A 27,176-nucleotide genomic window follows, 5' to 3' on the forward strand; every position below is an offset into this window, starting at 1 on the left:
ACCACGAGCAGGGCCTCATCTGGGACTTAGATCTGAGTAGATTTGAACAGGATTGCTGCTATTGCCCACATTGAGACATATACTTGAAGTCAATTTCCAACATAACATGTAGTGTCACCTGCTTCTGTTGCCCTTTTAAGACTTGTTGCACAGTTCATCCTGGTGTGACAAATGAACATTTATTGTTTATTTACATTTCATTGTTTGCTTAGGGCTTGGAGCACTCAGAAAAGAAAATATCAAAAGAGCTTCTAGAGCTAATGAACAATAAATTGAGACAGGCCAAAGAGAGTTGGACATGGTAGGAAAAGATAGATGGTACAGCAGAATGAATAATAAAAAGTGGACCGCAAATCAAAAGAATTTTAGAAATTACAAATAATTTCATTCAGTACTTTTTTTGAAAAAGAATTTCATTTAAATAAGAATAAATAATAAAACTCTTTAAAATGTGAACAACTTAATTTACATTGTGAAGAATATTTTTATTGAATGTGGGAGAAAGCAAAACTGACACAATCCAGGTTAGAGGCTTTCAGTGAGCCCTTAAAAGTCTGGGTTTTAATTCCCCTTTTCACATATATTTATTATGCTGGATTAAGACTGACCCCTCTTTTGATGAAGGGCCACTAATTTTATAGGCCAACCCTGTGTATATAGAGCTTGCCCTCTCTAGGCTATAGCATGAGCTAAGGACATTTAAAAATTTGCAAGGCTGAACGGGGAGAGTGAGAGCGGAAGAGTAATGCACTCCCTGATATCGCTTCATTACTGACATGCTGGCACAGAAATGGAGCTGTACGTGATGGGATTGTGGCACAATCTGTGGCTATTGATGGTTTTTCATCAATAGTAAGGGACAGGTTTATATGTGAAGAGGCAGACTAGCAACATTTGCCTCCTTCATGTGATATAGGACTTTTATTGCCAAAGTTATAAGACATTCCTACGCTGCACTGGATTAAGCTAAACTGGGGTGGCAGCAGGTGGGAGAGATCAGATCCTGCCTCAGGATCTGGCCATTCCTCCAATTTAGGGGCAGTCAGGACCAGAGGTCCTCACATTTTTTAAGTGGAGGGCCAGTTTATGGGGCTGGACTATGATGAAATAGTCCAAAATTAGGATTGCTGTTGTTGTGTGCTTTCAAGTCATTTCAGACTTAGTAAAGGTAAAGGTTTCCCCTGACGTTAAGTCCAGTTGTGTCCGACTCTGGGGGTTGGTGCTCATCTCCATTTCTAAACCAAAGAGCAGACGTTGTCTGTAGACACTTCCAAGGTCATGTGGCTGGCATGACTGCATGGAGCGCCGTTACCTTCCCGCTGGAGCAGTACCTATTGATCTACTCACAATTGCATGTTTTCAAACTGCTAGTTTGGCAGAAGCTGGAGTTAACAGTGGGCTCTCACTCTGCTCCCTGGATTCTAACCTGCGACCTTTCGATCTGCAAGTTCAGAAGCTCAGCGCTTTAACACACTGTGCCACCAGGGTCAACCCTAAGTCGAAGGTTTAGGACAGGGGCCAGGTAAATGACCTTAGAGGGCCACATCTGGCCCATGGGCCTTAGTTTGGGGACCCCTGGTCAGAACAGTTGGGCCTCAACTGTCCTTGCCTGCCTGCCTTCCTGTGTTCCCTGTTATTGCGCAGTGCCTGTCCCCCACCCCTCATGTCCCATGTCATGGTGGTCCCCAGCCATGACACAACATCTCACTTCTTCCCAGCACTCTGCCTAATGTCAAGCAAAGCACCAGGAAGAAGGTCGCGTTGTGTTGCAACTGCAGACAGTTTATTGCAGCTGGGCAGAAGATGGCTGAAGAAGTCCCTGTGTAGGCTCCATGCAGGTCTGATCTAGCATCTAGTACACCCAATCAGGACTTTTTGGGTCCATGTAAAAGGGCCAGTAATGAAATAATGTTGCATTCAAGATACAAAGAATGGCTCTGAAAAACTATAATTTGCTCAAACTGAGTATTTGGAACATTTACCCACATCAAACATATAGCAATGGACCTCCAGAAGTAGTAGGCTCCTTGCCCATACCCTTTATTGCAGGGATGCTTGGTTTACAGTGTTAGGGCTCCAGGCAATCCTTGGCGTAATTTCAAAAGACTTTTGCAAACACTATCAGGCCGGATGTCTAACAAGAGTGATTTGCTCCCCCAAGACAATCTGTTCTTTGCAGAGCAATAAAGGGAAAATAAGAAGTGGCAGAAACAGAGAGAAAAGCAGAACCAGAAAGAGATAGGAGTAGCCAAAAGTACTGGCAGCTCGGGATTCTAGAAGAGAAACATCTCACCCCAAAACTGTGGGATGGGGCTCAGAAAGAGGGACACTCGAGGAAAAAAAGCCAAAGGGGTGGAAATATAAAGGGGTGGCCCCACACGTTTTTTCTTTAGCTTTACCCACTACTCACATACTCAGCTCAACAGACTGCTCTCAAGATGATATAGCAATGCAGATAAAAGTTGTTATGTTTGCTTGTGTGAAAACTTTCTGTCCTCCTGTTTTGTATATATTGGGTCTGCAGCTTGCACTTCTTTAAAATTGCTATTTGCCAGGGAATGTTTATTTAATTCCAGGACACTCATCTGGCTTGTTACCTCTATGGAATAGTGTCAAATGAGCCTTTTACCTTTCTGTGCGCATGTGGTCTTCTTGTCTCTGTTTTAGTGTTACACTTGTGTATGCAGTGACATCTAGTGACGAAGAACAGAAATGGATCTCAGAGAAATTTCCCACAGAACATTATGATCTGGCTTTAAACAGCAACACCAGAAATGTCATATATTCACAAAGTACCCTCCTCCTTACCATCACTCATGAGACTGGTTTACAAAATAATAAAATGTTGTTTTCTTTTCAAAGCAAAAGCAATCACATCCACGTTTGGGACATGCTACGTTTGTAATTTCAGGGTCCATTTGACAATCAAGAGCATTTTGAATGAAAGGTTCTTTGTCATCATTCATCCTTGCATCATCTTTGCTGCCTACGAGAAGGACAGAGGCCAAAGGAGCACAATTTGCCAACGATTTCCCTCAGTGATTTTTGTGGTTGGGGAAGGATTTGACCTTCTGTCTCATCAAATCCAAAAGACCTCATTGACACAATCCACAGTCTTTGCGGGTGATTAGGGGAGCTATTTAACAGTGGCTTTTGAGCTGAAGGAAATATGAGATCCTTTTACCCTTTCACATGCTGGGCCTCTGAAACAATCAACCAGTTTTCATCCGACTTGCACTGGGAGTTGCTGATTCTGCAAAAATCCCAGGTCATAATAAACTCTCCTCTAGGGCTCTTCCTATCTCTCCATCTTTGGTTGAGTCTCTGGAACCAAGACAAATTTCTCTCCCTCACAGGGAAAGTTTGCTTTGGGTTCTCAGTGGTTTTTTTCCTGGGGTATTTATTTATGTAAATGTTTATGTTCCACCCAGATAGCAATAACTCAGGGAAGCAGTCAGATAATTAGAACAATTTTAAAAATTTAAAACAATAAGGAATAACTGAAACAGTCCAAAAGTATATTAGATGGTTGAAACAAATTAGTGTTTAATTCTATTTTAATGTTTGCATTTTTGTATATTTTAAATTTTATATTAATGCTCTTATGTCAAGCCTCTTTGTGCCTCCTTCGGGAAGATAAAGGTAAAGGTTTTCCCCTGACATTAAGTCTAGTTGTGTCTGACTCAGAGGGTTGGTGCTCATCTACATTTCTAAGCCAAAGAGCTGACATTGTCCATAGACACCTCCAAGGTCATGTGGCTGGCATGACTGCATGGAGCGCCATTACCTTCCCACCGGAGCCCTGCCTATTGATCTACTCATGTTTTTGAACTGCTAGGTTGGCAGAAGCTGGGGATAATAGCGGGAGCTCAACTCACTCCTCAGATTCTAACCACTAACTTTTCAGTCAGCAAGTTCAGCAGCTCAGCGGTTTAATCTGCTGAACCACCAAGGACTCCATTTGGGAAGATAAAGATGGGTATAAATAATAATAATAAATATAATAATAACCAACCATGTACCTATACAAGTTAGGACAAAATCACTAAACTCCGCTTGCTTAGCCAGCCAGCCATAGGAACAATTGGTCCTCCATGAGCACAGCATTTCATAATTGGGGGCCATGACAGTATACTGCTCCTATTAGTGGGACATTGAAGAGGATCCCTCCTCCAGATCTTAATCCTCATATGGCATATATGAGATTGTAAACGCAACAAACAAACAAAATAAAAAACCTCTTCAAATTCTGGCAAGGCTAGCAATTCAGGTATTCTTCCTTACTACATACGAGGGCTATCCACAAAGTAGGTTACATTTTGGATTTTAAAAAGGACAAAGTATAGAAGAAATCATTTACCATATGCAGCCGAAAGACACATTCCAATACTACAATCTCACGTAATCCCCACTGAAATCTAGGCATGTTGCATATAGATAAATGAGTTTGAAAAGGTCTGCGCCAGTAAATTTGCCACCTCTCTCCTCCGTTTCCAACAATGGGGGTGTGGCTGGCAGCACAGCGTTTTGGCTACACTGCAAGAAGGGAGAAGGGGAAAGAGCTGAGGACACAAGCGGGGAATTTACTGGAGTAATACTTTTCAAACTCATTTATCTATATGAGACGTGCCTAGATTTCAGTGGGGATTACATGAGATTGTAGTATTGGAATGTGTCTTTCAGATGCATACAGAGCCGGCCCTAGGTATTTTTCAAGTGTAGGTGAACAGAATTTTGGTGCCCCCCCCCAAACCAATCACTGAAAAATAAAAGCATTGGATAAGCAAAAATGTTGGATAATAAGGAGGGGTTAAGGAAAGGCCTATTAAACATCAAATTACATTAAGATTTTACAAATTAAGCACCAAAACATCATGATTTACTGCAAATCAACAGAAAAAGCAGTTCAATACATTGTAATGTTATGTAGGAATTACTATATTTGCGAATTTAGCACCAAACATTGAACAGGGATATAGGGCAGTGTGGACTTAGATAACCCAGATAGCCTCCGGTATTTAAAAAACTCTAAAATCAGGACAATAAATAAAGAACAGTACTCTGAAAACAGGAGAAATCCAGACAGTAAAACAATCAGGGACAGCTAACACCTCCCCAAAAAAGATTCTCCCAGGCAAGAATACGCCAGGCCTTGAAGACACAGGGCCATTAAATGCTAATCACGGTGATTAATTAGAGTTCTTTCTCCCACCCTGGACCTTTTACAGATATATAAACCCCACTTACCTCACAATCTCTGAAGGCCCCAAAGGCGGGCCCAGTGCGAGCACCGGGAGGCCCAGCGCAGGCACCAGGAGCCCTGAACTCCTTCCTGGTGAGGCCTTCCTGGTGAGGCCTCACCAGGAAGGCCTTGCCAGGAAGGCGTTCGGTGGTTTGGGAAGCAAAGAAAAGCCGCTGCTCTGCTCCCCAAGCCCCGAACTCCTTCCTGGAGAGAACGAAGGCATTCGCAGCTTCTCTGCTCCCCAAACCGCCGAACGCCAGGAAGGCCTCACCAGGAAGGCCTCGCCAGGAAGGCATTCGGCCGCTTTTCTGCTCTGCAAAGTCCCGAACACCTTCCTGGCGCCGATTCTCTGCTCCCCAAATTGGCAACCTCAGCTCCTTCCTTGCGGAGGGAGGCGCGGCGGCGGAGGCAGGCCGCAGGAGACAGGAGTTGCCTCGATGGTGCCCCCAACAAGATGGCGCCATAGGCAACTGCCTAGTTGGCCTGGTGGTTGAACCGCCTCTGGCTGCATATGGTAAATGATTTCTCCTATACTTTGTCCTTTTTAAAATCCAAAACGTAACCTACTTTGTGGATAGCCCTCGTATATACCAAACATATAAAATTCTAAAGCAATTGATCTTCCATTTATTATCTGGAATGAAAACATTTGTCATTTATAAATTCCATAAAAACTTCTCAATGTTAACACAGCTCAACAAAAAAAAATTGTGTTTTGGTTTTTAGGCCTGTTCCTGGGGTAATTTGAAGTGCTGATTCAGATGTTTGCATTGAATAGACTGCATCAGCTTTAGTTTCTTAGATACGGTTATAACGGTTTCCTATCGGCAAGCAGATGAAGATTGGTATATGGCATATGTTCTGTATCTCAAAAACTAGAGCTGATCAGGGAAAATTGGTACAATTTTTGGAATCAGCAGATCAAATATATCTAGAAACAGGTCTAACACTTGAGACACCAAAATGTGTGTAGGCCAGTGTCATTTCTCACTTTTAATATCATCTCCACCAACAAAAAGCATATGGACCTACCAAACCAAGGAAAAAAGGATATGAAACCTATAACATGTAAGAATTATACAAAATATGTGCCATTGCTTTGCCATTTTGTTCCTTGTTTTTCGGTCTACTCCATCATCTCAGAAACCACTCTGCATATCTTAACAACAACAACAACAACAACAACAACAACAACAACAACAACAACAACTTTATTTTCATATCCCGCTCACATCTCCCCAAGGGGACTCGGGGCAGCTCACATGGGGACGAGACCAACATCAACATACATTAAAACACAATTCATAATTTAAAAAAATATAAAACAATAACAACAATATAAAGCAGTATAAAATAGCATAGAACATATCAAATCCTTAGAACCCGAGCATGATACGGAATGTGTAGGGGTGGGCTTGCATGGACTCTGTGTGAGACTCGAGGATAATAATATAGGTGCGATCAGGGAAAGCAGGGAAGTCTCATTAAAGAATTAAAAATCAACAAGGATGTGGGACATATCCTTGCTGTTTGAAAGAGAAGCTTATCACATTGCAGGTACTACCCTTTTGCTTTCAGTGGAATATACATTCTCTGTTCACTTAAATTGCTAGTTATCTTGCAAAAAGGTTTGCACATCTGGTCACCTTTGATTTTACTTGCTACCTAAAGCTAACTTCTGCTATGGGTCCAGGGCAAACCTTTCCCCACAAATGGGATGAAATAGGCAGGAACACTCCAGCTGCAGCTGCTCCAACAACACCAGGGTTGCCAAAGCAACCTCGACCACATGGGAGAAGGTGGAAGAAACAGGACAGATCTAGAGGTGTGTCCCTATTACCTGGGTGACAGGCTTGTTTCCTTCTCCATGCAAGCCCTAGAAAGCTCACAAGGCAAGGGAACAAGACCAGACAGCTGCCAAGCCTGCCAATGGTTCTTTAGCTGCCAGCTGGGATCAGCTTAAGGAGGATCAGCCTTGAGAGCTTTTCTTTCCTAGTACACTCAGAGAGATTTGGTTTTCCACTTCATGGAGAAAGATACATCAAGAAAAAAGCTGGAGTGGTGAAAAGAGGAAGGAGGAGAAGAAGCATTTTAATCGATAAGAAAATTCAAAATAATCATCCCCAGCTAGAAACTATAACTGATATAATGGAAATTGAACCTCTTTGCAATCCTCCAGTCATAATACTTTGACCTTGTGATGCAGTATTAATTTACATTAGAAACTCTGGTTCCCATTTGGCATTGAGGCATCAAGAAGTCCAATACATGCACCCAGGTTATGCATAATTCATCTGGAAATATAGTATTAATTTAAATCAGTTGTACTAATGAGGTACATCTCATAATTAAACTCTTTCTATGTTTGGGATGCAATTCTTCACTAAGCTGAGGGAAGCAACAAGTAATTTTAGCAATTTACCCTCAACTGTGAAGGGTTCTTTGAAAGCCATATATGAGAAATATCTTTTCTTGTGCAGAATATCCTGTTTTCTGTGCAAAACAATTATGTGTAAATTTGCGGTTCCTGAACTGTGAAAAGTCTTTCAATCCAGCATTCTTTTCATAATGGTTTTGCAACACTGAACATGTATTTTCAACAAATTTGTCAGATATTCATTCCATTCCTATTCTAGATGAGATTCGGAGAATCTCACCCATGCCTATAGAAATAGCACTTACCCACAAAGTCCTAGACCCCAATACCTCCTTTTTAAGCTTTATCTCACCCAAAGTACTAGCAACGAAGGTCCGCATAGTTAATGCAATGGTATTCCCTGTAGTAATCTGTGAATGCGAGAGCTGAACCACAAGGAAGGATGAGCGAAAGAAGATAGATACTTTTGAACTATGAGGACATTTCTGAGAGTGCCTTGGACCACAAGAACATCCAACCACCAGTTCATACTCCAGGAAATAATGCCAGACTGCTCACTGGAGAGAAGGATATTAGAGGCAAAGATTAAGTACTTTGGCTCCATAATAAGAAGACAGGAAAGCTTGGAGAAGAGAATGATGCTGAGGAAAATGGAAGGAAAAAGGAAGAGGGGCCGACCAAGGGCAAGATGGATGGATGGTATCCTTGAAGGGACTGGCTTGACCTTGAAGGAGCTGTGGGTGGCAACAGCCAACAGGAAGCTCTGGTGTGGGCTGGTCCATGAGGTCAAAAAGAGTCGGAAGTGACTGAATGAATAAACAACAACAACACCCAAAATGGCAACCAGAAATGAAAAAAGCCACTTACAAATATTGAGCATTCTACTGCAGTTAGAAATAGAGTAGAAATGTGACATTTCTGCCATTGAAGAATTGTCTTGTGGAAGTCCCTTGTGGAAGACTAAGGATATGGAGTTCAGTAGAACTGGTAGTAATGCATTCTATGCAGATGGATTTGCCTTTGCTTGAGTCTCCTCTTAGCTAAATAGTGTTATGCAATATGAAAAGGGACTCATAGCAACTTTGGCCCCTTCCATGCAGCTGTATAAAATCCACATAGTGTGGACTCAGATAATCCCATTCAAAGCAGATATTGTGGATTATCTGCCTTGCTATTCTGGGTTATACGGCTGTGTGGAAGGGCCCTTTGAGACTGAGGGGAAGAAGTTGATAACTTTCCTAGTCTTAAGTCTATGAAAGCTTATATATGTAGCAATATAAGTGTTGCTATAAAATTTGTAAAAATAATAATATTCCTATATATAACTTATATCACACTTATTAAAACTTGCTTCCCCCATGCTCCTCACTAAGAATAACCAAAATAACAAAATTAAAAGTCTAAAATGGACTTCCCAGCTCAAAGTTCAGTTTTCTATCACAGGAGGAAAGATGTTCTCTAAAGCTGAGTAGATAACCGTATGAATGGTGAAGGGAGTTGTTAGAATATGGTGTGATGCTGGCTGGGAAACAGAAAGGAGATAATGACTGCTCTTAGGAAGCTGATGTGCACTAGAACGTTCAAAAAGCAGATTAGGTTAGTTTTGTAGGAATATTGATGCAGTACATGCAAATTGGGCATACAATAATGTTTTTGTGGTTATATCTGAAAACAGGGATATTTTTATTTTTAAAAAACAATAAATTGATGGAGGAACACTACCCAAAAATTTTATGGAGAGTCATTTTGATATCAAACCCTTTGATGGTGTCACCTAATGCAGTCCACATCCTTAGGACCTGCCTCATATCATAACTGGAGGTGAGTGATAACTCTACCTGTATTGATATGTCTCCAGACCATCTGAACCAATAAAAATGTAGGCCTGTGATTCTGACATCATCATTTTTTTTTCTTTTCCCATATGATTTTAATACTTTTGCCTGATGAAAAGGCCAGGGGAGCTTCAAAAGCTTTTATGATGCATTTTGTGCTTTTTGGCTAGCCTGATCAAGGTATCAATATTTTATGGTCTTTGAATATTCTTGAAACAGAATGAAGATATTTTATCACTCACAGCATCCCTTAGCTTTCACATGACCTACTTTGGGTCCTTCCACATAGCCATATAACCCAGAATATCAAGGCAGAAAATCCTACAATATCTGCTTTGGACTGGGTTATCTGAGTTCACAGTGCCATATATCCCAGTTCAAAGCAGAAAATGGGGTTTTATTCAGCTATATGGAAGGGGTCTTTGTCATTAAAAAAAGATTTCAAGTTAACTTTAAATAGTGAACATATTTTATTAAACATTTCTCCCTGAAGGCCTAACTGAAGGAAGAAGTGTCTTTTTCTGTGAATGTAGCATGAAGGTTTCCTAAATTTTTGGCTTCACATAAATGCTTTTGTATGAACTACAATAATAGGAACACTTGATGGAATTGTTTCTTAATTATTTAGGAGATTAAGTGAATCAACTAAAGATTGCATTCCCACCGGGCAGAGCTGGAAACCTTTATTTTCTTTACTTTCCATGTTTACTTACTGTTTATTAAGAAAGACTAGTTTGTTTGAGAATAATTATACCAGTTGAAACATGGAGATCACAAGACCTCTATCTGAAGAACTAGTTTGAAAGACTCTGTCATACATAAATCCTAATGCATATGTATGTGTGTGTGTTTCTCACTTTGATTTATATATATGCAGAAAATTCTGTGTAGCCACTCCTGCATGCTAAAATTCTCTACCAAAACAGGTTTGATTAGTTCCCTCTCTGTTGTCCTTCAACCCAATAGGCATAAGTGTTTGTATCAGAACAGGTGGCTGGCATGTATGGATGACTGTCTGTCTGTCTACTAACTAATGACTGTGCTTTTTATCACTGTGTTCTTAATGTAATTCAGTAATTAGACCCACTGCAGTAAACCCTTTGAAGGACTAGGATGTGTTATTTCAGCACTTATGTAGGTCTCATAGATCCAAATGATCCAATTACAATAGCATTCATTCCATCCTTTTAAATGAGAATTGATTTTCTACCTGCATTTTAGTATTTTTAGCTATTTTGGTCATCATTTGGAAGAACCTTCTATCATCTTTCATTACTGACTATACGGAGTTGGAATGATGGTAACTGCTATGGCCAAAGGCATCCAAGAAGCCACACATTCTCCAGCCTGACAGAAGCAATGACTAGATTGCCAAAGAACAAAATACATATTTAAAATGTTTTCTTGGTGTTTACGTAAAATTTGTTTCAAGTGATGGGATCTTTCATTCTCTTTGTTCATTCACTAAGGAGGGGAACAATAAAAAATCCCCGAACGATTCCCCTTTATTTTGAGCAGACCATCGGATGACAGGGAAGCTTAAAAACCTGTATAGGTCCTCTCTGCCTCAATCTGGTCCCCCATTAAAAATGAAAGTATAGAATAAACTCTAATGTTAATCCTACCTAGACTAGATCTACGAAAATGAATGAGAGTCACCACTAATTTAAGGCCCACTGATTTCAACAAGTCTATTGTAAGTAGGGCTCATGTTAGATTTTGCTAATCACAATTCCAATATAGTATTGTTTAAACTTAATGGAAGAATCTCTAGAATTTACAAAGGATTTTTGAGTCCTACCTGGGAATGTCAGAAATAGAATAGTGGACTTTCTTCATGTGTTCTTCTACTAAGAATATCTTGAACACAAAACTTTATATAATCCACGGTTTGTTCCACTTAATATAATTAATACTGATATGACTTTGTTTTTTCTTCTAGACTTATAGTCATCCCATGGACCCTTACAACATCTCATTTTCAAGATTAATTATGCCCAGTATATATTCCTGAAGTGACTGGGTTGACCTAGAAGGAACTGGGGGCGGTGACAGCTGACAGGGAGCTCTGGCATGGATTGGTCCATGCGGTCACAAAAAGTCAGAGATGACTAAACGACTGAGCAGCAGGAGTATATATTCCATGATGGTTCTCAGAAATTATAATTTCTCTTCGCTGATTGAGGCTCATATTAAGAGTTTTCTAAGGAAAGTTGTGCTGATCTCAGATGTTTATGTACTGTTCCAAGAGCAAACCTGAGCCAGGCAGAACTTGTCAGTGGTCACAAACAGCATTCATACAACCAATTTACTTATTTTATCTGTGTGGTGAGGATCTACAACAGTGTGCCACTGTTACAATATTAAGATCAATAATCTCTCATTCAGACACAATGATTATTATTTCATCTTTGCTAATTTTGTAGGTCATTGGATATCCTTGTGTACCAAGGACAAAAAGACAAACTCTCACCACTCATTATTAAATGATCTGAACATTTTAGCATGTGATCTATTCTTGATCATATATTTTGAGGTTCCACTTCTATGACAGTCTGAAAATACTGTTAGTCCCAACTATAATATATTAATTGTATCAGTGGCAATTACCTATATCTTGATTCATCATTCAATAATTAATTCAATGTGTCTACTGTAGTTAAGACTAACTAACAGCATTCAGATCAATATTTTTCTGAATACATAACAGCACAATTCTTACTGTTAGTCCCAACTAGATTAGAATCAATCAAGCAATTTGATTTATCTATTTGTTGACTCATCATACAACAATTGAGTCAGTGGGTGGTTGCTAACCAACATAATGCCAGCCATAGTCAACTCATATAAATATCTATTTGTAACTCATATTGATATCTTGTGCATTCCTTATCCACACTCCAACCCCTTTGTTTATATTGTATCTTAAACCCTTTTAGTATTTGCATTTTTTAAAATTAAGTTAGCTTGTACTCATCTTGGGATTTGTTGGGATGATCCTCTTTGTTTCCTTCACGTGTCCCTTCTTGAAAGTACAAAAATCACACTGTACTGAGATTTCATCTAGCGATTAGCCATGAAAAAAGTTGGTTCCCACAAGCATAAGAAGGCAGATTGGGACCTGCAAACATAGCTATTTTCCTTCTTAATTTCCCACTCTGCCATCCCTGTAGCAATATTATGATTTATTGTTTCATCTTAAGGGGGGAAAATGAATATGTGGTTCCTTCATTTTAATCCTGGCAAAGCCGGTCCATTAGCTTGAAGGTTTGTTGCTTAATGCTTTGTTGCTTTTTGTCTCCCTTCTTGTGTTTTCAAAGAACTAGTTTTCACTAGTTGTATGTCGCATAGTGTGGCTTTTAAATTTTGTGTAGAATGGTGCATAATAAATTAGGATGGTGGCAGGGAGTTAAATACCTTGCTTTGAAAGAATTGTCTACAGAAACAACTATACATAGCCTTCTCCTCTAAAAAAAAAAACACTGTCCTAAATCCTATGTTGAATGTGAAACTGAACTCCCTTCTTTTCCTGGTGGTCATCTTATGTGCCTGGAAACTGGATCTGGGTTCTCCAGCATAACATAAGGAAGGAGAGGATGCCTTTCTTGATGTCTGATAACAAAGATTTTATCAGCAAAACTATCTTATGGACGGGATGAGAAAACTACAGACTGTGGACCACAAGCAGCCTCAGTACCCTATTTTTGACTTTGTTGAAATCCATGTTTTTGTAGACATATTCTATTTCCTTCAAAGTTGTATCGAAGTCAAGGAAGCCACAGGGCATTAGTTCTTACCATGTATACAAGACGGAGCTTAGAGGTGGATGAAGACATGATACATTGAGAATATTAATAAGCGTTCTGCTGAAAATGCAAATATTCTTTGGAAAATTCCTCTTATCTTCTCTAATCAGATAGAATTATCTTTTATCTATGGAACTCAGATATTTTAATTTTGTGTTGAAGTTTGTTCCATTCTGAGGAGGCTGATTGTTCAAATCAGATATTGTGGGATTTTCTGCTTTGATATTCTGGGTCATATTGCTGTGTGGAAGGGCTCCCAGTTCAAAGCAGATATTGTGGATTATCTGCCTTGATATTCTGAGTAATATGGCTGTGAGGAAGGGCCCAAAGTATCTTAAACTTTCTTTATAGCATTCCATAAATACATTATATATTTTCTAAATGGTATTTTGCATGTAGATATTCATAATGTGATAATATTATTTCCTTGATCATCAAAAAAAAAAGAAATTTATTTCCAAATGTTTAACCAAATTAATGCCTATTGTCAAGGCGAGAAATCAGGATCCCCTTTCCAATAAATGTTTTGCAATATTAGAGCTATTTCAGGCCCCATGCTGCTGGCTTGTTTGTGTAAATAATGCAACCATTGGGTTAAGGATCACATGGATCTTCCCATGGAATTAGCAGCCCGACAGGAAAAAGTACTGACTCTACATCAAATAAATATCATACTGAAAGTTTGGCATGGGTAAGGCTGATTAAAAAATTTTCTTTACAAGCTTGACTGTAAAAAATAAAGGTACAGTTTTGTTATCATTGTCTGTGGATATACAAATGGGGTTGGGCACCTTTGATATTGACTTCTCTACAATCACTCAATTGCATTGATTCAACAATTTGTGATCTGTACAACCTCATAAGTCCATCTTCTCACACTTCTGCTATTCTATTCAATTATTTGTTGTAGCAATTTTGCAATTCCAGATTTGAAAAAAAACCCTCTAAATATAACTATAAAATTTAAAATAAACAGAAAATTGGCAGCTTTGAAACAGTGAGGTAAAGAGTGGAGAGGAGGAGAATCCCACCCCATTACATCTTTTCCCTGCTGGCATGCTAATGAAGATGTGGGGAAAGACTCATTACACCAAGGTAGGTAACAAGAACATTACAAAATTGGGAGCTATTGACAGCATTGTCAATAGGCAATCTCTGGCAAAGCAGTACACTGGGCCCTGCCTACACAACCACTCACAGGAATAAAAATGTAAGTTGTTGATCAAATAAACTTATATTTATTGGTACATCAAACAAAACCAGTGCTTGCTTTCTGCTCTACAGCTTCTTTGTCTTCTGTACTCCACTTGAAACATTACCTTTCATGTTTGCTCATCAGGTTATTGACAAATTTCACTAACACATAATACATCTACAGTTTCTTTTTTCTCACTTCACTGTGTTACCCTTGTTCTAACCCAGATTTTCTCAAATTCTGCTCCTCCAGGTGTTTTGGACTTCAGCTCCAGAAATCCCAAATGTTAGGAACTGTGGGAGCTGAAGTCCAAAACACCCGGAGGAGCAACGTTTGAGAAACACTGCTCTAACCCTTCACCACACAAATAGAATTCTTGGAACACAAACAGCGGAGGCTCTGCTTCCAAAAATTTACATACACGCTGCCAGCAATTGTCCCTAGCCATTAATTGTCTCCCACAAATCCATTACAATATTATGCTTTCATAACACTGTAAGCAATAAAAATAATAAAATGTATCTCATGAATGCAGACATGACAACTATCTGCTACAAGTCATAATTAGCAGAAGATTTTAATGTTGGGGTGGAGAGAGGGCAGGTTAAAAATAAAGTATTATTAAAGTATTATTAATTTAAAAATTAATGTTAAATTGTGGTCTGTGAATAGATTAGCTCTTGGGAACTCCGGGCAACTGCTCAGCATGGCCATTAGGCATGTCCGATTGATGAAAAAAATGTTTCAATTCTTGTTTCTACAGTAGGGGGTGCTGGCACTTCGATATAGAAAGTCTTTCCGATTTTTTCACCCAAAAAATTCAGATATTTCCGAAAATTTGTAATGATTCTAAATGTTTCTAAAATGGTGGACGCGCCCTCATTACTTGAGCTATCCTCATCAAATTTGCAATGCCCTTGCAAGTTGTGCAAAGATACTTTGAAAACTAGAAATTCCCTTGCTATATTTGTAAGCAAGGAGGACACTGGAAATCAATGGTGTCTCTGGCTATGTAATCCCACAAGCCTCAACCCAATACCTTCAATTAGAAATGGACCAGTAACCACCACGCCAAGCAATGCCCTGGCAAGGAGTGCAAAGATACTTTGAAAACTAGAAATTCCCTTGCTAAGAGAAAGAACCAGCAACAAAACCCTAACCCTTTCTCCAAACCCCTCTGTGGGAACAGCCAGACTGGGCCCCTTCATCCTCACTCTCCCTCAAGAGGCTTGCTTGCTCTCTGTTTGCAGACCACCACCCTCTCCGCACAAAGCCCAGCCCAGAATGGCTTGCCCGGGCTACACAACGGGCTTTTATGACAATCTTCCACATGGACGCAGAGGACCCTAGCCCCCACCTTTGTGTCCATCGCGGAAGCTTCTGATTGGCTGGGGAGCGGCAGCCATGTTAGGCTGTGCTAAGCTCCCATTCAAGGTAGGTTGCAGAAACAAAATTTTTTTAAAAAAATATTTTAAAAAATATATTTAAAAAAATTGGGGGAGGGGGGGATGAACGAAACATTAAGGGACAATTAGAAAATGGGCCAACAATGGTTTGAATTACATTGCTGGTTGCGCTGTGAGACAATGTCTTGGAATGCGTATCAAAAAGCGAGAACAATCCGAAATAAATCCGATATACGATTCAAAATGATTTTTTGGACATGTCTAATGGCTATGCATTAAGATGGCACTGGCTATTATAGGCTTTACCTATCAATAGCTAGGGATGGGATATTCACAGGGAGAGGACAGCTTGGCAGTAGGGTGCACTCAGTGTTGTGTAATAGGGATCATTACTAAAGGTGCAATGTCAGTTTCCCTGCCTTGTGAAATAAAGGCCCCTTCTACACTTCCCTAAACCCTATATCCCAGAATATCAAGGCAGAAAATCCCATAATATCTGCTTTGAACTGGGTTATCTGAGTCCACACTCAGTTAATGTGGGATTTTCTGCCTTGATATTCTGGGATAAAGGGCTATGTAGAAGGGCCCCAAGATTATCTGTTTATCCTAGATTATATGGCAGTGGGGACTCATATAATCCAGCTCAGATCAGATAATCTGTGATCAGAACCTGGCATATAGGGCAGTGTAGATCCAACCAAAGTCCTTCATATGCAAGACAAAGCAAAGCTGACCTATTTTCCATGCAGACATGGGGTTTTGAGTTCTTTGTTCTTCAAAGTATAGCTTTGAAATCTTGTTTATTGTAAACATATTTGGGGCACTGAATTACGATTGCCTCCTCTTTTTTGTGGTAAGTTCCTTAGCAACATGGCAAACAAAAAAATGAATCTCACCATACTGGAAACAGATGTATTCTGTTAAACCTGGGTGGTTAGAGGATTGACCATTTATTCTGTTCATTTCTCAAAATTTACTAGTGTCGTCATATATTTGATGGAAAGAATTAAGGTTTTTCTTTGAAATAAATGCATGTCAGAGAAAGAAAAACTAAATGTTTTAGCCATTCTTATTATATGATCCCCTGGTGAAGGAGAATTTAATCATTGTATTCATTGTATTAAATGTGTGTGTCCTGCCTTCAGGATGTTATTTAGCAGAGGGCATTAGTCTTTTTGTTTGTTTGTTTATGCAATTGTTAGATAATGATCTTTAAGGAGATTCTGAGATTTCATTGCTACAACTTCACTCTCCAATGATAGCCAGCCTTGAAGAAGAAAGTTCCTTGAATGCAACGTTCCCTCTTTTTTCTGCACTATCCGGGAAACAGGTGCTGTGGTTATTAGAGGTGTGGAAATGACACTGATGTCATGGCTGAGTCATTATTTTCCAAAGCCAGATTTCTGCCTTCCTATGCTCCCATTTGGGTGGAGTCCAGCTAGGTTGGTCTTATCCATGGAGACTGTTAAATACATCATATGGGCAGCATGCACTTATATTCTTTTATGATTAAATCTAGAGGCCTGTCTTCTTCATACCTTTATGTTCTTGACTACCTGGGTCCTTCTGCCCACCTCCAAGCTCAGCTAGCTAGAAGTTGACATGTCAAGAATATGTCATAGCTTCCAAAGGATCCTTTGGGGGTTTTACATATGTATAAACACCACAATTACAATGCCACACAGTGAACCTCATTCAGCTTTTCCAAATCCCCGTTTAATGAGTAGCAGCCACTGCAATTGACCAGGGGTGGTGGTATCTGTCAATCTGGCAGTCATATTTCCTTCCATTAGTGATCTCTGGTGCAGCAGGCAGTAGCAGGACTCCTACTGCAATTCCTCCTTGTGCTAGAGATTGCTCGCATGAGAGGAGGGGTGGCACCATTAGTTAAATGCTTCCTAATTCACAAGGGAACAGGCCTCTGTCTGATGCATATGCAGCAGTTGTTACCCAGTAAGTGAGAATTGTGGTACTTTCATGGTCCTGACATAGCCCTTAAAATAGAGACCGCATAGTGCATAACAGTGGCAGTGTAGAAAGGGCCTCGGGCCCTTTCCACACAGCTGTATACAATCCAAATTGAACTAATCCACATTAAACAGTGTGGACCCAGATAACCCAGTTCAAAGAAGATATTGTGTATTATCTGCCTTGATATTTTGGGTTATATGGCTGTGTGGAAGGATCCTCAGCCTCTAGAAACCAGGTTCTGAATCCCAGCTCAGATATTGAAATTCACTGATTGAACTTGGACAAGTCAGAATCTCGCAGCCTCAGAGGGAGGCAAAGACAATCCCCCTTCTGAATAAATCTTGCCAAGAAAATCCAGTGATTTTTTAATCACCATAAATCGGAAAAGATTTGAAGGCACACAACAACAAAAGAGTAGACTCTTTGTTATTTTTGAATTAGCAAACTAATTGAGTATTCCTTTGGAAAATATAAAATAATCAACTCACATTGCTGATAGTCAGAAATGAGACAGATGCAGACTCACTTGGTGCATATATAGTTAAGGCCAAACTAATTAATATTTCCTAAAAGGATGCAGGTTTCTGTTTTGTTCCTCCTTGAAAAGTTATTTAATAAGCAGCTGCACCAAAATGGAAAGTGTGATTTCACAGGAAAATCCAACTTTCCTCTTCCTAATAACACAGAAGCCACAATGATATTAGATGTCATTAGACAGCTATGAAAAAAGCATGTCCTATATAAGATTTCCCATTAAGCAAGCTTTTTTTCAGTTTCCCTCATTTTTAATCAAAATCATCAATCGGGTTCATTCTACTGGTGATCTAAAATAAAAATAAGAATTGAAATTAAGATATGACTTACAAGGTTTATATTGCAGAGAGATAACATGGATTGAGAGTTTGTTGTATCTGACTGATTTATTAAGAATGTAAATTATACTACAGAATCTATCCATCAAAGCAGTGGCAAAGCAAAGGAGTTGTATTTCATTTAGATTTGACTGCTCAGTTACCATAGCCTAGCTCGGTGGTAGAAACCTATACTTTGTATTCACAAGAACCCAGTTCAACCCCTTCCATTTTAAAAAGAGGCAGGTTTCGCTGGGCTGAGAATGGGACTTCCTAAAACTATGAGCCACCTGCCATCTAATAGGACTAAACTGGATGGACCAGACTTCCAATTCAGTATAAGGCAGGTTAAGACAAGTTCATGTGTTTGGAAGCAAAAAGTCACAAACTGTAGAATTTGCTATCTGGAGATGTAGCAATGGCTGCTAACCTGGACAGCTTTAAAATGGGACCAAACAAATTCAAAGGAAAGGTTGCTATGAGTACTAGAAGCTAACTACCAGTCATTGTGTGTGTGTGTGTGTGTGTTCATATATATATATGAATTCCAGTACTTGTGGCAAGATGATTATATATGTTTGTTCCAGGGGACCAAAGGAGATTATTTTCTCCTTTTTGTTCCTTAGGGCAGTTGTATTTGGGAGGTTTAGGGGTCAGTGTGTGGGCAGATGAACCCTAACAATCATATTTCTGTGGTATTTGAGTATTTTGAAGTACTTTTGTTTGAAAATTTATTTTTCAAAAAAATGATGGGTTTTTGGGGGCTGTAAAACAGGAACATTCAGCATATGGTTAACACCTTCTCCGCTCATGTTCTATCTGCTTCTGGTTAGCCACTAGGTGAACATTGAGTGGCACTGGAAAGGCATTTGGTCTAATCCAGGGAAGAAGTTCTTGTGCCACATAGTCTGTGTCTGGAGACAAACAACTAATATAATAATAATAATAAAACTTTATTTATACCCCGCCACCATCTCCCCTATGGGGACTCGGGGCGGCTTACATGGGGCCATGCCCAGACACCATACAATATAACAAAATAAACAGCAAATCATAACACAATATAACAGTGCAAAATCATCGAATATATATTACAACCCAAATCGGAGAAAACAATGAAAACCAGGGCAGGTCACATGAACACTTAATTAAAAACTCGGGAGAGAGAGACATAGGAATAGGGGGAAACAGGGAAATAAAATGGTGGAGCAGTCTAAAGGATAAAAACCAAGGGGAATGGCCAGAGCAATATATTACATTTACTCCCCTAAAGGGCATTGGAATTTTTTTTCATAAATAACAGTTAGAGAAGAATCATAGCTAGGTATCCACAGTCCTGCTCCCTGCTCCTTTTTTTCTCCAAGGAAGTAAATCGCGTTTCATGTTCATTTACTACAGTGGGGTCTTATGTTATATCAGTGAGGCTTTGGTGTAGCCTTTGGTCACTGGGAAACTCAGATAACAATATTCTGCTCAGAAGTCTATGAGACTAATATTCTAGTCACATTTTTATTTTGTTTGTTTGCTTGCTTGCAGTTAGCACCAAAGCTTGGGAAAATGACTGCTACTGTTGGTAAAGTGAAATTGAAGGTATTGCCATCCCCAAGTTTAACTTTTCCAAGCTCTGGTTAAAGCGATCATCTCTGCTCCAAGAGAAGATTCATAATGATAGGACATAATTCAGACAGTAGCTCTTCAACAGCTGTTTACTGATCAAGACACTTTTGTATTACATCCATCTTGTCTTGCTTTAATTAAATACCCAAATAGATTGAATGGCACAACAGCTTGCAGAATTGATGCCCATCTTTCAGAATGAAAAGGGACAAATTTAATGGATGCCATCCTTCATCTTGAACTTTTTCAGTTGCATTCAAGTCTCCTTGTGGCATCTGATTTCTTCTCTAATTTATAATAAGTTCATGCTTGCCAGTGTTTATTTTTCCATCAGTCTTCTCTCCTTTCCCAGTTTTCCACCCACAATCTCCACTTCAGAATTTCAAAAGATACATTTTTATGCAGTTCCTCCTCCCTATAGTTTTTCCCTTTTATCTTCCAATCATATCATGCAAACAATGAATTTGCAGAAAATCTAAAGGAAAAACAGAAATGGATGGAACAGTGGTAACAGATGATCTCTGCTGTGACCAATCTTTTCTATGTATTAACAAAAGTGCCTATTGTTCAGGGTAATATCTGTGGGATTGCACCTACTTACAATGACACACACTGGGCAGGCTCTCCATACATTCAAGGTCTTGCCTGCATGATACCCTAACATCTGTATGTTCTGAATGTGCAATTCATACTGTGGCCATGTGCAGTCATAGATTCATGTGCAGACAGGAGTGATCCGGAAAATAAAGACAAGTGGCCAGAGCACATGATTCAGAGCTTCCATGCTTATCTCTATGTGTACATATAAAATGTCACTACTGGAGTGGTAACAATCCTCATTCAGATAGGAAAAATAGCAGTAAACAACAATTACAACTCTCTTAGGAAGAGGTGGGGAAGGCAGAGCCTATGGGACACACAACATCTCTAATCCCTCCCCAATTTTTTGAGCTAAAGTCCCTTGGTACCCCAAGGAATTAAGTTTGAAAAGGAATGAAAAAAAATCCCCCAAAGATGCCAATAGAAGAACATGGAATTTTTCTTCTAAACATGCCCTGATTTCTCACCATCAGTTGATATGGAGAATTTAATTTGTGATCGGACCTTTTGTTTGTTCATACTACTAGTTGCTGCTGTGGTTCTGACAATATAACAATTTAGGAATAGCAACATTTGCTTGGATATTGCTAATTTCTATTCAAAAAGCAGAATAGGTGTATCTTTTCAAAAACTGAAAAAAACACATATGAACAGTAGTGAAAGAAATCTAGCTTCTTTGGATCAATCCTTCCAAGAGAAAACTTTGAATATACATTATATTCTGGATCATGAAGAAAGTAGTTCCTATGCTGAGAAGTCACTGTAGGGTCATGAGGAGAGGGCTATATGCATTCTCCTAGGCTATCTATTAGGCATGTGCGATCCATGAAAAAAATGGTTCAATACTCGCTTCTAAAGTAGGGGGGACTGGTGCTTCATTTTTGAAACTACTTCCAAAATTTCACCCAAAAAGTTTTGAAACTGAATAAATATTAGGAATATTCGAAATTAATTTGTTAATGGCAGATGCGCATGCACAGTGACCAAAACCAGCATGGGGGGAAATTTACAGGACTCCCTCACCTTCATTTTTTCAGCTATCCTCTTCAAACTTGGTACAGTGGTAGAACACATTTAACACTGCGAGCTCACCAAAAGTCAGAACATTTCTCTTATCCTCTGATTTTTGGTGAATTTTCATAGCTTTTACAATAAACCATTTTTTAATAATTGCAGAAATCTGTTCCTGGTTTGAAAGTCTTATTTCCTGTTTCAGTGGGTTGTCTTTACTTTCAAGGTCATTGTTCTACTTCAGAAACTTTGTTTTTGTGGCTGAAACTTTGTTAAATTGGTGGACAGTGTCCCAGCAAACCATAATGTGCTATTATAGCACCATGTCCCTTGCACAAAGACAAAGTTTTGGCAGTGTCATAAATTTTTGCCATGTTTCTATGACAAAACCAATTAGGAAATAGCATTTAACACCCAGGAACATAAATCATAGTACACCATCAAATCACTCCTGACAGATGGCCATCAGCCTCTGAATAAGGAAATCTGTTCCTAGTTTGGAACTGTTTCATTGGGTTTTCTGGGGCTGAGAGTGTGTGACCTGCCCAAGATCACCCAGTGGGTTTCCACGGCTGAGTGGGGAATTAAGCCACAATACTCATTCAACTCTCAAACCACTACACTACACCATGCTATCCCAAAAAGGACCGCTGTTTCTTCCTATGAGGCTTAGCCCACTTCTGATGTTATACTATGTCTTAGGGAAAAAACTCAGTCTTCTTTTTGTTGTTTTTTATGAATGCTCCCATGAGAAAATGTATAAGGATGTGGATGAACTACAATTCCAAAATGTCTTGGGTCAACCCTCCCAAAACTCCCCCAGGATTCACAGCTGGTCAAATTGGGTCTGTGTGCCAAGCTTGGTCCAGATCAGCCACTTTTATTCTTATCCCAGATTATATGGCAGTGGGGACTCATATAATCCAGTTTAAATCAGGTAATCTGGAATCAGATCCTGGGATATAGGGCAGTGTAGATCCAGCCTATCTATCCCAGGATCTGATCCCAGATTATCTGCTTTGAACTGGATTATATGTCCACACTGCCAGATAATCTGGGATAAGAAGAATCTAGGAGTGGATTTCTTCCAATGGGGCTTAGCCTGCTTCTCACCAGGAGGGGAGGGAATGCGCTCAGGAGTGGGGCTTACACATGTCACATACACACAAATATAGAGCAAATTTTAAAAGGAAAACTAGTAAAACATAGATTTAAAATGCAACCTTTTCCCTTCCCAGAATGATACTATTAATATTTTATATATTTTAGCTTTCCCCGCCCATTTCCAATTTTCTTCTCCCCCTGAAAAGGAAAGTCAGTCACCCACCAACCTGGGTGGAGAGTTTTGGTTGGGGTTTTGCCAGCACAAAACCGGAGTGAAGTGATCTGGATTGTGGATTGGGATTGATCCACGCTCCTTTTCCCTCTTTCCTCACTTAAAGCTTCTGGAAAAAGCAGGAGGGAAGTCTGCAAAGGGGAAGAGCAAGTGGTTTGCAAGGGAGATCCTGCACAGCAAAGCAGCAAGCCACCAATGCCCTTTGCAAACGAGACTCCCTCCTCTTGCAACCCGGTTTAGGAGGCCCATAGAAAGCAACCACTCCAGGACAGGAAAAGGGGAAACGCATTTCTCTCCTGAATAGCAACTGCAGCCAGCCACCAATGCCCTTTGCAAATGAGACTCCCTCCTCTTGCAACTCGGTTTAAGCAACCACTCCAGGATGGGGAAATGGGAAAGGGGATTTCTCTCCTGAATAGAAACTGCAGCCAGCCACCAATGCCCTTTGCAAACGAGACTCCCTTCTGCGATTGGCCACAGGGAGGCCAGGCAAGCCCAGACTAGCCTGCATCTCCCTCAAACCAAGTTTGGATGCTTTAAAAATGCATGGCTTATTGGCTTAAGTACCAAAAAACATACGACATCATTAGAAAAAATGGCTATCTCAGTTCGATATCGTGGAATACACACGGAGGGATAACCTGCTTAAAAACTCGGTTTAAAAGTGACAAAACAAAAGAATTGGATCCAAAATCTAAGGATTCGACTTTTTTTGCCTTACCCTACTATCTATGCTTGGCCATCATCTAGTAAAGTGCTATGCCAGTCCTGAAGCACATAGCAAGGTTTAAGAACAAGAACCCTGTTGAATCATCTCAGCCTTTTGTTCATAATAGAGGCATATGGGGAACCCACCAGGCCACCATGTGTGTAATAATTGTAATTGTACACAGCTTCAAGTCAATCTTGACTCATGGTGAACCTATGTATAAAATATCTTGAAGTCAACTTATCATCAGCAGCCCTTCTTAGGTCTTGCAGACTCAAAGTTGTGGCTTCTTGGATTGAGTCCCTCCATCTGGAATGTGATCCTCCTCTTTTCCAACTGTTTTCTACCTTACCAAGCATTGTTTTCTACCTTAACAAGCATTGTTATCTTTTCTAATGAGTCATGCTTTTTCATGATGCAGCCTAAGTATGACAAGCTCAATTGAGCTGTTTTGGCTTCTACAGATAATGGTTGATTTGTTCAAGGCCAATTTATTTAGGGGGTTTTAACAGTCCATAGTATCTGCAGAATTGTTTTCCAATAGCACATCTCAAGTGAATTGATTTTCTTCCTATCAGCTTTCTTCTTGTAATAATAACTTCCTAGTAATTTATACACAGATAAATGTTTCCTTTGATATCTAAGGCCATAAATAGCTAGCCTGACTTGTACCAGGAGTATTCACAAATTAAATCAAATCCTTCTTTTAAGGCTGTGTAATATGACCATTACTTGTAACAGCGAAATCCACAGTTCAACTATGAGCAGCTTGTGCTTCCATGCCATTCTACCAGTTTTAGTATGTGGAAGGGGGGGGAAGTCCCATTCACTTCTGTGGTTGGGAAGAAGATCCTTATGCCTCATTCAGAAGGAGAGGGGTGCAACGGGAGGGCCTTTGCACAATTAAAACTTGTGCGCCAGCTGCGACCATACCTCGAGAAGTCTGATCTGACCATGGTGGTCCATGCCTTAGTTACCTCTAGACTGGACTATTGCAATGCGCTCTACGTGGGGCTGCCTTTGAAGAGGCCCGGAAATTACAACTAGTACAGCGATCGGCAGCCAGGCTTCTAACTGGAGCGAATTACAGGGCGCGTTCAATGCCTCTGTTTAAGGAGCTCCACTGGCTGCCGTTTACTTTCCAGGCCCAATTCAAGGTGCAGGTTATCACCTACAAAGCCCTAAACGATTTGGGACCCACCTACCTTAGAGACCGCATCTCCCCCTACGAACCCGCACGTTCTCTTTGCTCGTCGGGGGAGGCCCTTCTCTCGCTCCCACCACCCTCGCAGTCGCGGTTGGTGGGGACGAGAGAGAGGGCCTTCTCCGTCGTGGCCCCCCGGCTTTGGAACTCTCTTCCTAGAGAGAACAGGCAGGCCCCTTCCTTCCTCTCCTTTCCTAGGAGCTTAAAAACCTGGCTCTTCCAAAAGGCCTTTGATACCTAATTTGATGTTGGACTGATCCATCTGCCCATTTTATAATAGCCCCCATTTCGAGATGTTGCCAATACTATTTTGCACTTTATTGTCCATTTCTACTGGCACATTCTGTTCTGGATTTTATGAATTAGTCTCCTGTTTTAATATTGTATGATTTTAGTATGCTTCTTGCCGATTTTAACGATTGTTTTATTGCTATTGATGTTTTACTGGTATAATTGTTTTATAGTCGTGTTACTGATATTGATTGTTTTATCGGACTAGGCCCCATATAAGCCGCCCCGAGTCCCTTCGGGGAGATGGGGCAGGATATAAAAATAAAGTTATTATTATTATTATTATATTCACACATGCAGAGAATTCCAACTGAACCCTCTTTCTGTTGACACATTCAAATCACAGCCTGACCACAAATGCCCTGTTCCATATCTTCATTGTATGCCTCTCTAGCCATTGGCAGACAGCTTGAAGCTGAGGGCTCATGCTCAACCAAAGCCCTTATTCATTCATCTATCAGCCAAGGGCTGTGGCGCCAAGTGCTGCAAGGCTGAGGAAGCAATTCTGCTCAAACACTGCTTTACAACTGGGGCCAGCTGGCAGTAGTTGCAAGCACCAATGTCACAGCATGCGCCAAAACATACCTGCCTGCTTGAAAGGCCGCCCAGTGTTTTGTCTGTTGATTGTACTACTATTATGTCAAATCAAGGAACCAAAGCCAGCTTTCAAAAATACAAATAAAAAAGGGATTGTACATTCTTTATGTAAGCAAGAGAGGTGTGTCTCCTGTTGAACTCTGTTCTCCCAGTATATGCATATAATACAATACAATAGTGTGTTGCTATTTGTCAGCTGAAAGTGGCGGATAGCTGCCATGGCCAAACCACATCAAATGGCACAGGGAGCTTATGCAATTGTCATTTCAACACTCATATTCAACAGGATCTTTTGAAAAGCTAGGTCAGGCCCACAATTCCAAACACGAGTACACCTAGGATTCTGGAAACTGTAATCCAAAAGAAAAAAAAGAAAAGTACAGTAGAGTCTCACTTATCCAACATAAACGGGCCGGTAGAATGTTGGATAAGTGACTATGTTGGATAATAAGGAGGCATTAAGGAAAAACCTATTAAGCATCAAATTAGGTTTTGATTTTACAAAATAAGCACCAAAACATCAGGTTATACAACAAATTTGGCAGAAAAAGTAGTTCAATATGCAGTAATGCTATGTAGTAATTACTGTATTTATGAATTTAGCACCAAAATATCACAATGTATTGAAAACATTGACTACAAAAATGCGTTGGATAATCCAGAATGTTGGATAAGCGAGTGTTGGATAAGTAAGACTCTACTGTAATTTTATGCACTCTGGCTACATAGTATTTAAAATCCAAATATTTGTTTCTGTGTCTTAGGTGCTTTCTCAGAACTTTTAAAGGACATTCTAGTTTCTTAAAACATGGCATTTTAATACATTTCATTAAGCAAACAAATATAGAGCATGCCACAGCCAGTAAAGAGCCAGGAATCTGATTAAAACGTGAAGTAATTAGCTTATAGAAAAAAAATGCGAAGCTTACAAAATTATTGGGTTTATGAGTTCTGCTCCTCCTAGATCATGGGAAAGTTACATTTTGGACTTTGGTTGTTGTTCTTTGTCACCTCTTATGGTAACTCTATCTTATGGTTTTTCTGGCAATTTTTTTAAAAAGTAGGCCTGCTTTTAACTTCCCCTGAGTCTAAGGTAGTAACTTGCCTAAGGTAACTCATCATGTTTCA

This window comes from Anolis carolinensis, chromosome 1, assembly GCF_035594765.1.
Source record: "Anolis carolinensis isolate JA03-04 chromosome 1, rAnoCar3.1.pri, whole genome shotgun sequence".
NCBI classification, from domain to species: domain Eukaryota; kingdom Metazoa; phylum Chordata; class Lepidosauria; order Squamata; family Dactyloidae; genus Anolis; species Anolis carolinensis.